A 17,575-nucleotide genomic window follows, 5' to 3' on the forward strand; every position below is an offset into this window, starting at 1 on the left:
CCAAAGATGACAATTACCTTTGCTGAAACCTTTGACTGGTGGGATCACTAATATGGTTTATTTTCTGTAACCAGCTACCTATTTTTATGAAATTTCTAAGAGCTTATTATCTCTGAAGAAGTTAAGTAAAAACTGAATGAAATTGGACAACAGGTTGGAGAGGTGTAGAGAGAAACAAATATATGTCCATATATAGTGATTGCTTGGAAGTTATCAAATAGGCGTTGCTCCCTAGCCCGTCTCCAGAATCTGAAAGTGTAGACACCACCCATGCTTTTCTCCATAAAACCAGAAACTGATGTCTCATGGTACAGAGGAGAGTAATGCACAGGATGCCGTCCTCACCGAAGAACAGTTACAGCAGAATTCTTGCCAAATTAACGTTGTGCTTGTTCACAAAACCAGAAGGGACACTTGAAAGGTTGTGGAAAGTCTGATACTATGGGAGGAGTGACGGAACACAACGCTCCACGGGACAGCAACTAAATTTTGGCAGCTCAGTGTTGGGGTCTAACCTGTCAGATCTACAAAATTGTAGACAGCAGTAATTAGTGTCGTGAGAGGACTACATTTGTACCTCTTTAAAAATCGTGCCCCTTTAGGAAGGTCAAGCCTCCCAGTTTATTTAGGTGAGATACATAATAGAATCCTTCAGCCAGAAAGTGACCTTTTAACTGTTAGCTGATCTCTTCCCCCGGGAAAGCTCACAAGTGAATTGGGTGGTTACATTTTATGTACATTGGGGAGTTCCCACATCATTTAAACCCTGTTTGTTTATTATGGCTTACGAAGACAGCGAAGTCACAGGAATGTGTTTTTTAAATGCACTTATAGCTAAACTAAGCTGACTAAGCTAGTGCATAAAAGCAGAGTAAAAAAAATCATGGCTGTGATTTGTTTAGTTCAGAGTTATCCATCTGACCCTGCAGAGACCAATGAAGGATCTCACCATGAACTAGCAAAACAAGTTTTCAGTTAAGTTTTGTAGATGCTACAAGCACACAAGAATATTGTGGGATGGCTACGCATCACTTGTAACACTGGCTTGGGTCTCAGGCAAGGTCAGCCCTTTTCACCATGTCCCCATAGGACTTTAGATGACACACCGAGATACAATTCTGTTGCATAGGAAAAAGCATCTTTTGCAAAATGCAGAGCCCAATTCTACCATCATTTCTTACACAGTCCCCCAAAGCTGGCTTGAGGTTAATAGCAAGCAAGGGTGACAGTGGAGAAGGCCAACGGGATCCACTGCTCTGTGGATCCAGCCCATACCAAAGCAGAAGTGCAGAAAAAGGGAAGGGATGTTGCAGGCTTCAAGCTACAGAAAAGCCCTCAGAGTCCTAGTTTGCTGAGCACAGCTTCTCAGGATGTATGTGGCCTTATGTAGGTGCTGGATGTAGCACCAAACACACAGCAACAGAGCACAATGTTAATCTTTTGTTCACAGTACCAGCTCAAGCTTGGTGATGTACAACAGAGCTGGAACAATAACATGGAAATCCCAGATAGCATTCAGACTGGCTGTAATAAACAATAATTTCCACTTCAATAGCATGCAAGGTACTCACAGTGCAGTGCAAACTTTAATTAATCCTCACAGTCCAGTTGGGATGCAGGAGGATTACATCCCTCATCAGGAAGGAAAGATAGCTCCAGCATGAAACATGGCAACTCTGTAAGAAGACACAACAACATTACACAGGAATTCCAGCCAGGACGCATACTGCACTGAAACTACACGGGAATTCAATTGGACAGACAAGAGAGAAAGAACTACATACAAACTGAAGCTCAAAATCAGCACTGCATCCCTCCCGACACCAGGCCATGAAACAGAGATGTTAAACAGCAGGCAACTTACCACCATCTCAACTATGGCATAATTTCATACTCCAGAGTTACAGCTACTGATTGAGCTAGATGAGTATTGGCAAAAGTGTTGTTCGAGCAATTGCGGGGGATTCTAGCAGAAAAGCCGAGAGCACTGCCGAGCCTCTAATAAGTGGCTGTTGTTCAGTCACGCTGCACTCAAAATAGCTTTCCAACAGAGGAAAAGCGAATTCTATTGGCTTCAACACCTGGTTGAGCAACTTAATGAGGACAAAATTGAAAGTTAGAGCTGAATCAGTATTTATTTTATAACTACATCTTCATCACACAGTCCACTCCAAAATGGGAGTTATTTCATTTCAAATCAAGCTTGTGCCAGGATTTACTGAAGGTTCACTCAGCACAGAGGTGAGGAGAAGGTTCTTTGAAAACAATTTCAGACAGCAGCTGCTTCAGAGGAGAAGTGCAATCTCCTATGATTTTTTCCCTTTTCTCCAGTTCCACCATGCTTTTCCTGAATTGTATTTCTTAACTGTATTTTTAATGCACCAGGAAAACTGTAGCAGTGCAAAAACTGTATTTACTGTTATTTGGATAACACTTCAATTTCCAGACAGCACTTCAAAGGAGATGAGCAAACAGTTATGAGAGCAAAATGTCTGCCCTGTCCACTACAGGCACCGAAAACAGCTTGTTCCTCTCACCGAAAATACTTTTTATGTATTTGAAAACCGCTGTTGTTTTACTTCTTAGTTTTCTTTTCTATGAAGCTCAGCTGTTCAGACTTAACCCAATACCTTCAGCCTTCACCTCTAAGTATACTTTTATGAAGCCTGATAATTGTTGTCTTCCTCTCTTTTTATTCAAACAGGACCATACCTTCCTTGAAGTACCCAAAATTGGACACAGCATTCCAGCTGGGGCACAGACAGCTCCAAGGAGAGCTGAAGAATTACTAAATGGTTTGTAGGTTGTAACATTGGCTATAAATTGCAACAAAGGTTTGCCTTTTTCACAGCAGCGTAACATTGTTTACTCCTGTTCAGCTTATGATCTATGTTAACATCCAAATCTTTTTCTGCCATGCTGTTACTTAGCTTGTCCTTCCTTGCCTTGTGCTTTTGCAGTTCATTATTCTTACTTAAGTGTGGTGACCTGTTTGTTTTTATTGAGTTGCATGCTCTCAACAACTCCTCAAGTTGTTCTACAATGTATACCTGTTATGTTTGATTGGCAAAACCACCTACCCACAGTAATTGGGCATAAATCAACATGCTTGTTTATTTAAAAAGAAGCTGCTCTCTTCTCTAGAGAGGAAGTCTAGCAAATTAAATCTTCACATCTTTTTTATTGAATCAGATTATCCTTTTTTATCTAGATTATTTTTCAAGTAGGAGAATTCCCTGCTGCCTCATTTTTAAAAAGACAGAATTCAGAAGTCGTTATTTGAAGATAAAAACTAAGGCAATTTAGATTTTGGCATTCTAGTCTCACAGAAGGAGGATGTGCAGTGTTCTCAGTTGTTATACCTGTATTTGTACCCAGCATCATGCCAGTCTGTGAGTAGATACTGTCGGAATCTCATTAATATGCTGTTAGATTCTCCATATAGTTGTTCCATTTTTTATTTGCTCTTTTCTTCTCCTCTTTTCTCTTTTTCTATTTTTTTTCCCTAAGAAAATAAGTATATAGAAAAATTAAGGAATTGCTGTTGTCCACTCACCAGATTTCCCATCACCAAAATACAAACTAAGACACGGAAGGAGTGAAACAATGAAAAATAAGTGAAATAACACAGGAAGAAGGAACAACTTCCTTCAGGAAGTTGAGGATATTATTTTAGAGTAATGCTAACAAGCCCAAATTTCTTTCAGATTTCTTCCAAATACTGCATACTCGATTTGCTCATACATTTCTCATTTGATCTAGTATTTTGTGTAGGCACAAGTAGTGCAACTGTGAATCTCTGCTTAACATAACAAACATTTCCCACTGGTTCAGGTAAAGTACAATTCCCCACACTCATAGTAATGGGCAGAAAGTCTTTCTCTCCCACTCCATCCCCAGGCAAGCAAACTGCTCTTCTGTTTACTTAATGTATTTCATTATAGAAATCTTTGCTTATATGCAGCAAAACACAGTTTTTCTCCTTCATAATTTAGCTAATTTGTTGCTCCTCCTCAATAACAAGATACAGAGGCAAATCAATATGCCATCTCCCTCCTCTAACTGCTGTTTTTTACAGAATAAGCACCAATTTTTTGCCTGTGTAGAAGGACTGAAGGGGGAAGGAATTCTGCAAGTTCAGTGTCATACTGTCTCCCACTGGGTACTTCAATTTTGTAGCTATTAGTTTTCATAATTAACAGTGAATATTATGAGGACTCTATGATAATAGTGGCTTTCAATTCTAGTATTTAGCAGGTTCTTTATCTGGTTGGCTCTCCCTGTGCCTCTTTATATTTGGTGCCTAAATGCCTGCAAGGAAATCAGTATTTTCTGTTAGATGTTTAATCACAAACCTTGCAAGGAAGTTTGCTGTTTACCAAACAGTGCAGAACTAATTTCATTACCACATCAACATGCTAGATACACTTGTCAGCTCTAAAGTCCCACCTTCTTGAAAGTCCCTAGCCTGTTATTCCCTTTGGAAAAAGATTATTTTCAAATAATACAATAGCCTGATTTACTATTCCCATCATTCCACCAGAGCTTTTCTTGCTGAATGTGAGAGGCTATGGGGAACAGGGTAAATTGCACAGAAATACACTTGGTGCATGCAGTGATAGGATTCTTGTACATACTGGCTCTGGTTTCCTTCTGGTCAAATCCTCAGCCTCCTTTAAAGTCATGACCAACCTACAAAGAGAGCCTGGAGCTCTGCCCAGGGAGGGACAGTGGTTTTGCTTTGCAGAGCTGCCTTCCCTCAGCCTCAGGGAAGTCAACCGAAGCTGCAGGAGCGCCGTGCCTCTGAAAATGCAGCACATTTGGCAACTTTGTAGCAGGTTTCTGCCAACAACCTCAAAGTTCTTAGGGGACTAGAGGCAGTGCTGAGGAAAACCAACTAGATAGTGAGTCACCTGTCGCTTCAGAGTTCTCAAACATCTAGACTGGATGAGTCTAGTTTGTAGCTAAATACATCAAACACTTCCCAGCTCCTACTTCTGCTCACTGATCATTAGGTGTCACCTTAGTGTTCAGTACACAAGTATCTGAGTGAAGAAGAAAATTAATTTTCTCCCTACAAGGGAGACTTCTGATGAGGTATTGGTCTTGTGTTTAAAGCTAATTGCTTTAAGCGCAAAAGCAATACTCATCTTGTTAGACTCGTTAAAGATCTAGGATCAGTTTCCATAGGCTCTGTGATCTCAATAATTTGATCTTGCCCCACTGCCTCTCCACTCCCAAACAGGCGATACTAACACACCTGTTGTGCGTTACAAATCTGCATGCTCAAGGGCAGGATCTCCGTGTCAATGAACACACACAGAGTGCTTAGCACAAAAGGTCCTTTTGATCATGGTCTTCAGCACTTACTGCAATATGTAATATACATACCGTAATTTACAGGAAGAAATTACAAACCCAATACTTAAAAGAGAGTGTACTTCGTTCCTTTCTATCTTCTAAAAGGCTGGAGAAAGATGCAGAAAAATGGAAATGTGTTGAAGTGTGTTTTAAGATACAGGACACGCAGGTGGTGTAATCACTGGTGCCACATGGGAGCTGCCAACAGGCTCCTTCATTACAATAAGCAGGTTAGGTTTCCCCTGGGGCCAGAGGATCTGTGCAGCACACCACAGGCCCAAATAAGAAGCCTTCACCTTCTCGGGTTAACTGTTCCATATATCACTAACTTGTTGACATACAATGGTCTTATAGTTAGGATAACTGCCCAAGTATGTGTGCATATGAACTCTCATGACACCTCATGTATACCTACCTCAAGCTGTCCGCTAGAATACATATGGAAAGAATGAATTCCAGGAAAGGTAATGAATCAAATCAAAGAGTGAAAATGAAATAAGGCAGGTAAGAAAAAGCTAGTTCTCATTATCTTTGTATGTAAAGTTTTCAGGCTAAGACGACTGCTGTTTAAAAGCAATGAGTTGCTGCTGTAACTGTGGTTTTAACTGAAGTTTTAATAAACTCTAAAGAATGCAAAAGTCTGTATAACACACGTGTAATGTGTTTGTATAACACATACGCTCACATACCTGTTTCAAGTCACTTCTTGCTCAGCTTCCCTTCTGATGCTTACAGCATTGTGTAAAACCTTCTGGCACATATGGTGTCTCCAATGCAAAGGTGGCATCACCTGACTGTAATTGTGCCCATTTTCCCTGCAGGAATTCAGCCCTACAGCTATATTCAGAACATGAAAAATATGTGCATTAAAAATATGACTTCGCTTTTTCTTTGTGACAACCAAGCACATAATTTTCTTTCTTCCCTCCCCCCCCCTAAAATAAAGATGGGAAAGACAGAACCATCATAGGATTATCTGAGCCCTCTATACATCATTCACGAAGATTGCAAATTGTAGAAAGGACAGTGCTGCATATGTGACTTTTTTTGCCTCATTTTGGTTCTTTATCCCTGGTTTAACAGAACAACCTTAATTTTGTATGGCCTGTAAATACTGCTATTGAAACAGTTTATCAGCAACAGAGATTTGTTTTCCATCTGAGTAGAATTCACCACGTATTTATATGTCATTTGAAGTAACAATTTTATACTGTAAATGCATTTGCAAGCTGCAATGCTGCTGTTGGCTCCTACAGAAGCCTCTGAAGTTTCTCGTAAGAGACAAGCAGCAATATGTTTATTGGTATAAAACAGCACAGTAAATGCAACAGTGGTTTAACAAGATTTGATGGCAAGGTACACTTGAGTATTTACTGCACAGAGGACAGGGTCAGACAAAACTGTTAGGAAGACTCTCCCGTTGAGTCATGAGGTTCAGAAAGCTCCTTCTTGTGTTCTGAGCTCCTTCTCAGAGGGGAGTTTAGATGTGGCTAGATCCAGACTCGGTCTCAGACTTGGTCAATGGTTTATATCTAAAGGATTATATGTGCACAATCAATCCTTTATACCACTTAGCTAAGACTTCAAACTTTATCATGCTATTAATCACTTACCGAGAATCTGTTGTGACAAGGAATTTCTCTGCCTCAAGGAATAACCTTGGGGGGGCATCTCTCCTCAAGGGGAGTTCCTGTCACGCAGCCTGCTGCCATGCAGGAGAGCTCAGCAGGCCCAGGGCTGTCCACTAATTATGGAGTCAAGTCATCTTTGCATACCAACTACAGAAGTTAAGTTTCTTTCAAAGTTGGCTTGAATCAGACCTTGACCAGCACTGTTGGGTAGGGTAGGCACATTGCTCACATTAGCCCTTGGCTATCATGTCATATATATGATACAGCCACCAGGACCAGACACATCCATTTGGACCGTCACAGGTGGTTATCACTTGAGCGTCTGCACAGAAACAAAGATCAGGATGGGGCTGGGCAGGGGGAGCACAGCACCAAAGTTACGTGTACAGGACAGCAACTGAACCTAGTTGAGAAGGTCTGTTGAAAAATGAAGGCAACAAAGCGATCTACCCCATTGTAGAGTTATCCTCTGTGACTCTCTTCAGGACACATTTCTGGGAACCTTTCTTCATGACCATGATTCTTTTTTAACTTTGACCCCACTGAACATTTGTTTTTCTCATGGCTTTCCCTGTGGCACTGGGCAACAAGAATTAAGTAACATCAGCCTGGCTTTGCACTGCTGCAATTGTCAGTGAATTGTCAGACAGTACAGTTCAGACTACTTTGTCACAAACACCCCTTACAGGCAGTTCCCCTCTCGTTACTACTGTTGCCCAATAACAATAGTACTCAAAGGTCTCTGTTTAGATGGGGACCTAATTGTACCAGGCACTTTCTCTGACTAAACCATTTTTATGTGTACATACACTGTTCTGACTGATGTTGTTGATCCAGGGTAGGAGACTCCTACCTTCAGCCTTTGCCACAACTCCTTCTCTTCTGCCCCCCTCCACTTTTCTCTTTCAACCATTTACTTACATTTCCTACCTCAGTTCTGTAAAATTATTCTAGTTTAAAACAAACAAAAGCTCTCAAATATGAAAAGAAATGCACTATTTAATATTACTGCCTCATTATTCAATTGGAGAACTGAGATACTGAGAGATTAAGTGACTTGCCAGAGGAAAAGGAAGAAGGATGCAGGAAGAAAATTCAGTTCCTCTCAGTCACAGTTCAGCATCTTAAATAGAAACCTTCTTTGTTCTGTCTTCACTTTACTTCTGAACATTGCCCAATCTCTTTATGCTCAAACTTTCCTATTCTAGAGTGTATCTTCTCTGTTTTCAAAGGGTGAGTTGTCACATAGGACAGGCACGAAGGAGATTAAGGGGTTATTCTAGGCTTTTCATCTTTTTCATGGAATTTTCCTTCACTGCCACTGCTACAAGCTACAGTGAAAATAATGTCCTGGAATCACAGCTTTCCCTTCACCGTCTAAGACTTTTTTCCCTGTATCATATTTGTTCAGTGTACTGTTTGTTTGCTAGCTCCTGCCTGGCAAGATTCATCTACCTGCTTTACGCACAAATGTCAGGGATAATTCTGAAGGCTCAACATGATTACCAGTTGGCCAGCTGCCACGTAGGTCTTTAGGATTTAACTTTCCATCCACAAAATGGCATGTGTTTATTTATTTGTATTTTAAAAGTTCCTGTGCCTATTGTCTCTAGATGCACAAACAAAAGGGTTTAGCCAAATGTAAATATGCACTGCCTGAATTAGTGTCCACTAATGAAAGCTCTTCTTAGCAAACTGCAAGTAACATACTAAATCCACCCACATCTTTAAACTCCTCCATGCTCTTCTTGAAGTCTGGAGAAAAGATATACTCTGCAATGTGACCCATAGGTGAAAAAACTTGGAAGCTGGCAGTCTAATAGGGAAGTGGATTCCAGGATGGAGCACTGCACATCGCCCACTTTCAGTCAGATTAGCACAAACTGCAGTATTTTTGTATCCTTTGCCTGAGGCAGCAAGTTCTCTGTTAGGTTTTTACTACATGCAGCTATCCACTATAAAATATATTCACAGTTAACAATCTGATTAAAAGAAAACTATGTTCAGAACCTAAAGTTTACTCAATATCTAAAAAAAAAAGCATATGAACTCATATATTAACACACAGAAGGGGTGTCATGGTTGAACCCTGACAGCACCACACAGCTGTTTGCTCACTTCCCCCTTCACCAGGATTAGGGGTAGAATCAGAAGGGTAAAAGTAGGGAAAATGGTGCATTGAGATAAAGAGAGTTTAATAATTTACAAAAAAAAAAGGGGGGGGTGGGAAGTACAAGCAACAAAGAGATGGGAAAAACCCCACAACAAAACAAAACCAAGAAAAATGAGTGATGCACAGGAAAACACTTGCTCAACATCAACCAACTGATACCCAGCCAGTCCCTGAGCAACAGCAGCCCATGCCAACCTCCACTCCCTGCCGGTTTTATTGCTGAGCATGACATTATATGGTATGGGATATTCCTTTGGTCAACTGTCCCAACTGTGTCCCCTCCCAGCTTCTTGCGCACCCCCAGCCTGCTCACTGGTGGGGCAGTGTGAGAAGCAGAAGAGGCCTTGACACTGTGTAAGTACTGCTCACCAATAACAAAAACATCCTTGCGTCAGCAACACTGTTTTCATCACAATACCAAAATGCAACATCATACAAACTACTGTGAAGAAATTCTCTGTCATAGCCAAAACCAGTACAAATGGAGGTTACTAAACTGATGTGGACAGCTCTGCAGAGCCTTTATAGCTATTCTTAAAATGGCAATAATCCTTCATTTTAAAAAATGAAGCATGGGTAAAAGATTTGCACCACTATATTAAATATACCCACAAAACGATAGCAGAATGTTGTTGCTGATAAAATAGTAACTGAGAAGTCCAAAGCAAACTGCTACTAACAGCAAGAGCTTTAAGATATTCTAAATGTAACAGAAGACATTTTGGGTTTTAAGCAAAAGGAGGCAGTCCTCCCAAAGTTTGGCTTCAGTAGACCTATGCAGTAAGGAGAAGCATGCCCAGGATTTGTTCTCACTCACTACTGCCAGAAGTGCAGCTAATTCTCCCAGTTATCCTTTCATCTGCACAATGCAATTCCTCTGAACTTCCCTGAACTTGTAGAGTTGTAGTATGTTCCTTACCTGGTGGGCTCAGAGCTTTTCTTGCTCACAGCTTCTCCTTCAATACCAGTCTGATTTCCAAGCATTCCAAATGCGTCTCATTTCCAAACATATTCTTCACATCTAATGTATCTAACTTCTGATACATTTTACTATCCCAGTATGGAGAAATCTGTCAGGACATCACCGTGATCTCTGCCTTTTTGTCTGAGTGAATTTAGGTGAGCTGTATTAATACCAAGCTTTTTTCTTCCCTCTCTTTTCTTCCGCTTGTTGGCCATGTATCTCCCTGTTGTTTGAAACCAATTAGCAGGTATATAGCACTGCAGAATCAGCAACCTCACTTTCCAAAGGATCTGCACTGTCTCTCCTGATTCTCCTTTGCTACTGTTACATAATCCCTTCCTTCTGGATGAGTTATTCTTCCATTTTATGCTGTTCTAGCATGAAATTACAAAGCCCCATGCTGCAAATTAGGTTTCTGTAGAGATATCAGGTGTATCAAGAAAGTCAATTCCAAGTGGCCTCAAAAAACTGCCCTTTTAAAATGTCTCTTAAATGGGAGCATCCACTAATCTTGTAGGGAACAAAGGGGAGAAAAGGCAATAGGGGCAAGAAAGATTGTGGTTAGTTTTGCATTGTAAAGTTTGAGCTTGTTAGCCTTGTTTTCAGGGTGGAAGATCCTTATTGTTTTTAGTAAGTGTGGGACATGCAGCAGCTCTGCATGTAGAGCTTCTATTAAAACATCTTTGAACACTCTCCCTTTAAAACACACTTCACTAAGAAGTAAAAAGGGAGGGGGAAGAGAGAAGGAGGTTCAGAAATGTACTATGAATTTCTATGGAAGGAAAACCTTATTAGGAGGACATGAGGTGATGTCCCAGCTTATTTTAACCCATACAGGATTTGTGCACCACAGCTAACCACACACTAAAGCCGCACTCCACCAGCTGCACAAAACCCAAGGGAGACTAAAGAGAGTGATAATCACTGAAAAACCCTGCTGATGACTCCTCAGGTAGCTTTAGGCTGCCTCCTGAAAGACTCCATGTGGCTGTTTTAGAAGTGTGGCATCCCTGCCTGTCTTGTATATTGATGCAGGAGAGAAAGACAAACTCCCGTAGACAACAGTGTGGGAATATTACAATTAGAGAAGGATAAAAATGTTCAGCCTTCAAAACCAAAAGAAGGTACCCCTTAGACCACTGTGGCTTGCCACAAAACTGGAAAAGACGTACTTACATTCAAAATCAATTTGTCTATTGGTATTACTAGAATGAAAGTCCAAATTCTAGTTATCTATTTGAAAGGAAGCTGGAAAGCCAGAGTGCTACACCAAACTGGACCTGCTGTATTTCAGGGATTATTCAGAAGGTTTTGGGGAGAGAGGAATAAAATGCACAACAGAAAAATGTCGTGTTGAGTAACATGGAAATACTCTATTAACAGGTGAAAAATAAAGTCCTCATATATTTTAAGCTTATTCCTTATTCAACAAAATGACTGTTTATGTCAAAAGGAAGTTGGTGAAGGAAGGAAATGAAGATTTGGCCCTAAGTTAATATTATGCTCCCCTTGGTTTGGACTCATAAGCACCAAATTAACTTTGTGCTAATCAAGACATTAGAAAAATTCTAGAGATGGATGATTTCTGCTGATTATGGTAAAAAAAGAAGCATTTGTTACATTCAGACAATACAGCAGTGCATTTCTCTTAAAAGAGTTAAGTTTTACAATATTTCCAACTTTTCATGCACAAAACTAGACAGTCTTGTGAAGCCTTTTCTTTCCTTCCTCTCTCCAGACCAGTCTCCCTTAGCCCCCTCCTCAGTGCTTCACCACTTCCATTCACAGAAGAGCAGGCAGGAGAACCAAACAGATAATCATGCTCTTCTGCTTTCCCTTTTATCATATTCAACACTTGACCCAAGAAATCAGGAAGCAATTAAAAGCTTCCATATCAACTCCCCATCCTGTTCAAATTCTTGCTTTCATTTTATGTGTCTGAAATTTGCTCTTTTAAAAGCTTGCCAGTGTGTATGAATGTGTTTGTGTGTACTTAGACATATGTATGCCCTTGTTCTTTCAGTCAAGTGATATTTTCATTTCTAACAGGGTTCAGTCATCTTTGTAATAAACACGTCCTTTAACAAAATTCTCAACCTTAATGCTTTTCAAAATGTCTCTAACGATTTTTAATTTACTGACATTTTCCCTGAGCCCCCCATCAATTTAACTATTCAAATTGCTAACACTGTTAATAATTCCTCTGTCTCCAGCAGACCCACTACGGACCTTGAAATCCCTCTGCTGCCTCGGCAGACAAGAACACATCTGGTTGCACATCCATACCATGCTGGATCAGAGTATTGATTAGCCTGGCAGCAGTGTCTCATCACCATGCAGTATGATGATTAACAGCTTCATTTTCACCACTGCTATCCAGAAGGGTCTCTCACGGGGCCATTTCCTCCCCTCACTTCTATCTTACAGTGGTGTAATTCCACTTATTTCATCACATGGAGAACAGCATGAGCACAGGGATCTGTATTTTTCTAAGGGTTTGTGGGGAAGATTTTGAGAAACATTTGGAGCTGCACGCCAAATTACCTTCCATGTCTTTGAAACAAAGTACAGATGTCTGTACTTTGGGGGAGATTTGAAGGAGAAGCAGATGCAGGATGACCTGTCTTCAGACAAAAACCCAAATTTTCGAAATGGCCTGACGCATACTGTGCTGGGACCTTAGGGCTGAAGATACTGAAACAAGCAGGCACGACCTTGCTGCACATCAGCTGAACTGTGCTAATTGCTCTTACCCTGTGGTATATGAAAAGCATTTGGAAATGGCTCATCTGTCAGAGGCAGTTCAGGTCTTGGAGTGTTTTGCATTCTGGCTTTCTCAACAAAGCTCCCATACAGAGGCAGCTTGCTAAGTGGCTCACCTCAGAATTTCCTGGACAGAAGTGCTCATATCTGTGGTGGTCATGCAGCTAGCAAGTGGTATGTGACAGCTGCCTAAAAGAGACCCTCCAGCTTGCACATGCAGAACAAAGAGATGAACTGCCTCTGCTGACACTGCCACAGTAATGAAAATAACCAAATAAACTCAGAGAGGGACTGGATGGTCTGCAGGAGATAGCCAGGAGAGCGGCTGTAAAGTAGCAGTGCTTCAAGGGAGAAGCACTTCAGCATTGCAGCCCAGTAATTACAGCATGAGGAACTTGGTAAAGATTTCTAGAGTCTATGTCTTAACCACAAACCTCCTGTTAACTGCGTTCCTTAAACCTTCTCCATCTTGGTTTCCTTGTTTGTGAACTTGCAGTTGAGATACCCATGCTGGGGCAATATAATTGGTTTATGTTCAAAAAATGCTTTGTGATACTGCAAAGGATGTTACTGGCTACATGCAAGCATGCAAGACTTTTTTTTTTTTTGTATAGGGCAGCATATGCGAGTTTTTCAGTCTGTCCTGATAGCTGCATGTTCTGTAAAATTGGGGTCATAAAAATTACTAAGCAGCTTGAATGAGGGGTATCAGTGCCTCTGGAGTTACATATAACTGTGAAAAGTTGTCCACAGAAAACAGAAGTCTGCCTCTCTGAATAGTGTTTGCTCCTTGAAAAACAATTTTGCTTAGGTTAGAAACAAATCTAGGAAAATAACAACAGAATTAAGTTTCACACCTCAACTGGCAGAATTGTTTCACATCTCCACTCAAGCAGGTTTCTAAGGAAGATAAAAATCATTCTTTTATAGCCCTGATGATTTCCTATATGGACTCCAAAGTTCATAATGAGGCCCTAAAGTCCCTATGTGGAACTAAATTAATCCATTCCCATGTAACATTTTTGAATCATATTATAGAGTAATTGGAACAGAATTTGGTCCTCAATCAGATGTTTTATGAAAACATACAGACACAAATTAAAACTTCAGGCCTAGATCAAAACCTAATAAAGTCACCAAAGAAAAAAAAAAAAGTAAAAGCAGCCACACCTTCAACATCTGATAAGCAGGGCTCTGAGCTGCTAGTTCTTCATGGAACTGCTAGTTGTGGGATACAGTGTCTCTGAGTAAGCTGATCTGCTTAACTTCTTTGCAAGGCTAGCCCTATCACTGGGGTTGGCAAGTGCAGCAAAACATTAGGGACAGCCAACTGTCCGGTAAAGATGTGTGGGTGATGCCACACGGGAGATTTGCTGCTTTGCCTGGGGCAACACAGCCCTCAGAGCTGCCAGCCCTGCTTCTCTGTATCTTTCAGTCTCAGATACTGCTGACACTAATGCCGAGAGGAACTGTTTCCCCATATGTATTAATTTGTAATATTAAAAATAGCTCCTGCATGCAGAAAAGCTGAGCGAAGAGGGAGGCATTCGACTCTTTTGTACCATCATCTCTGGAGATTCCCCATAGCCACAATACCTTTTCAAACAAGCTCAGAGCAACATGTTTGAAAATTAGAAACTTATCCTCACAATATAAGTAGTCAACATCAAAGAAGAGCACATGTTAGAAAACATAAGAACAGCGTTTAAAGCTCTTGATGTTGCCATTGCATTAGCACAAAATGTTGATTTGTATCCCTTACTCTGCCAATAGAAAGGAGAAAAGAAAAAGGCACATTCTTTGCAATTCCATGTTGGCCGCACTCAGATTGTTTCTCTAAAGACATGAAGGAATAGAATCAGAAACATCTAGGTTGGAAAAGACGCTTAAGATCATCAAGATCTGAAGAGCCTGTAGCCATCCATTGCAGCACTCCAGTTGTGTGAGTCATCCCACCATGGTTCCGTGAGAGCAACTACGTCACAGTTTTACAGCTGCACAAATGGCATCCAGCTCCTCTTTGTTGCCCTTGCTGCACAGACCGGTGTAGACACACTTACGTTGGGCTATTGATCCTGACACCTTTTTGTGGGGAGAAGCTCCAATTCCTATGCGACTGTTCTCAGGTGCTTACATGGTTTCTAACACATCAGCAACCCTTGCGTCTTTGCTGCCATGTGGATCTCCATCCCATACCTGCACTGAGATGGCTGGGATGCTGCACACATTAGTACAGGACATTTCAGATGTGCTCTCATGTACTCAGCACATCATGGGGCAGACTGAAGGACCTTGCTAGCACACCATCTCTCAAACGCTGGCTTGCTGCCCCCAGGCTTATTTCTGGCAAGCCTGGTTTTATCACTTTCCCCCTACAAATCCATTTTAAAGCTCTTCCAATGAGCCCTGCCAACTCCTGCACAAAGATCCTTTTTCCCCTTTGAGACAGGTGTACCCTACCTGTCGCCAGCAGGCCTGGTGTCGTGTAGACCAACCTGTGATTGAAAAACCCTAAATTTTGCTGTTGACACCAGTCTCAGAGCCAGTTATTGATCTGCTAGGTCATCTTCTTTCTTTCCTCATCATTCCCTGCAACTGGAAGGACAGAGGAGAACACTACTTGTGCTTCTGATCCCCTAACCAGTTGTCTCAAGGCCCTGAAGTCTAATTTGATGGTTCTTGGACTTCTTATTGCAACTTCATCACGGCCTACATGAAAAAGCATTAATGGATAATAATTCAAGGGCTATACCAGGGTAGGAAGTTTCATCTCATCACATCTTTAACCTGGGCCCCAGGAAGGCTGCACACTTCCCTAAGAAGGCAAACTGGACTTTCTGTTCCCCTCAGAAGAGGGTGTCCTATGACAACAAACCATTTTTTTTCTTTTTCTTTTTTTTAATAAAGTGTTTTGATGTAGGGCCTAGGACAACTTAACCTCGAAGACAGCTCCAGCCTAGATGAACCATCGTCCTCACCACGGTGTGGTTCCACTTGCAGAACCTTGTACCTATTACACAAGGGCACCCGGGAAGGTGGGGTAGTCATGGAAGAGACTCACCTGCTGCGCCGGGCAGGAACTTGTCACCATCGTCCCCTATCCCTTAAAGCACTGTGTGAATACATAGGGAGTATGTATTTCTCTCTATTAAGATCAAAAAGGCAGGGAATGGAAGGATCAGTTAAAGAAGGTTTTGCCTCCAGTGGGTGTAAGCTACTCCACAAAAGGGGCAAAGCAACTTACTTGTCTAAGAAACAAAGAGACTGTCTGGTGTTCATAAATCAGGCCATGATGCATAACGGCATTTAGGTGATGGAGTTGAGTGGGTTGCCCAAATGCCCTTGTGGATCTTGGCTTATATATATACATAAAAGGTATTAGGAAAGGCTGAGGGAAGTGGGTTTTTGTAGTCTTAGGAAGAGAAGGCAAAGAGGAGATCTTATGGCTATCTGTAACAACCCAATGAGAAGGTGTAAAGAAGAAATGTCACCCATTCCCAAACTGGGGGACAACCACTCTGTCATGGGATGGTAAAAGGAGTTGGGACACTTGGTTACTGACTCCCAGCCACTCAAGCGGTATCTGAAAGACGACTGCACCTCTGTTTTCCTTTTCCTAACAGTCATTCCTTGCAGATGGAAGGAAAGTACTCATTAATATTCCTCCATTTGATGTCTATATTTCTGGAGAATTTTAAATTGACAAGTGGGGCCTTTTGTCCAGTTCACTTTCCCTTGCAGGGTATTTTCTCAATTTCTCTTTACATTTGAGACCTAGTGCACTCAAGCTATTTGCAACGTCTACTTTACACTACATTCAGCTCAAATGATTTGGCATTTCAGGCTTCACAGCTCCTTGCCCATATCTTGACTCAGGAGCCCAGATCTTAAAACACAGTCCTCAACATTATAACTGCAAGCAGGAATTACCAATGACTGCTTTAATTCTGTCTCTGGACCAGCTTAGTTTCTTGTCCTCATTCTTTTGATATCCCTTAAAATAACCTTTTTATTTTCTGTCTGTAAAAAGGACTAGTAATGACTTTTGAAAGTGGACTCCGCTTTGACACTAACAATCAGAAGAGCCCTTTTCGTGATTAAGCATCCTGAGCTATAAACATGCTGCTACCTGCACATGCCAGACAAGTAACTAACAAATACAGTATAAGATGCTGTAGAATCATCTCCCTTAGAGAATGCTTTGATGATGTGAAACGTCATTGTGTAAACTTCAATGGAAAGGGAAAGAGAGCAACAGTTCTGTTGCGTATGACAGAAGTGACAATGGGGACTTGCAGTTTAACAAGCCCAGTCTACACAGGAAACTAAAGTAATTCTAAATTAACATAACTAATTAGCAGCCTTAGATAACATAATTGCTATGCAGAACTTCCCAGTTTTAGTTAGCACTCTGTATCAACTACTATGTAATTATTAAGGCGCCATACTCTGCACCAGCAACTTAATTATCATTAGTATTGCTCCAGTCTCAAGCTTGAATGCCAATGATTAATAAAATACAATTATTTACATTGTAATTGTGGCATTTTAATTAAACTGAAAATGCACTTCGTTTGTATTTTGTCACAGTGTTAATTTTTGAAATTAAGGTCAGATCTTTTCGTCAAGCTTTTTTTTTTAGTCCCTAATTGCAAGTTAGATAGACCGATCTCTTGTCATGTT

General features: G+C 41.0%; 1 protein-coding gene across 3 annotated transcripts in view; it reads right to left on the reverse strand.

The window, feature by feature from the left end:
• The window catches only part of TOLLIP (toll interacting protein), a 66,625-nt gene that overhangs the window by 29,838 nt on the left and 19,212 nt on the right, over positions 1-17,575 (reverse strand). For all 3 annotated transcript variants that reach the window (XM_027808779.2, XM_027808780.2, XM_055722197.1), the window contains one exon: positions 1,572-1,676. The gene's annotated coding sequence lies outside the window, so the exon portion shown is untranslated. The remainder of the gene's footprint in view (positions 1-1,571; positions 1,677-17,575) is intronic.

This window comes from Falco cherrug, chromosome 10 (assembly GCF_023634085.1).
Source record: "Falco cherrug isolate bFalChe1 chromosome 10, bFalChe1.pri, whole genome shotgun sequence".
NCBI classification, from domain to species: Eukaryota; Metazoa; Chordata; class Aves; order Falconiformes; family Falconidae; genus Falco; species Falco cherrug.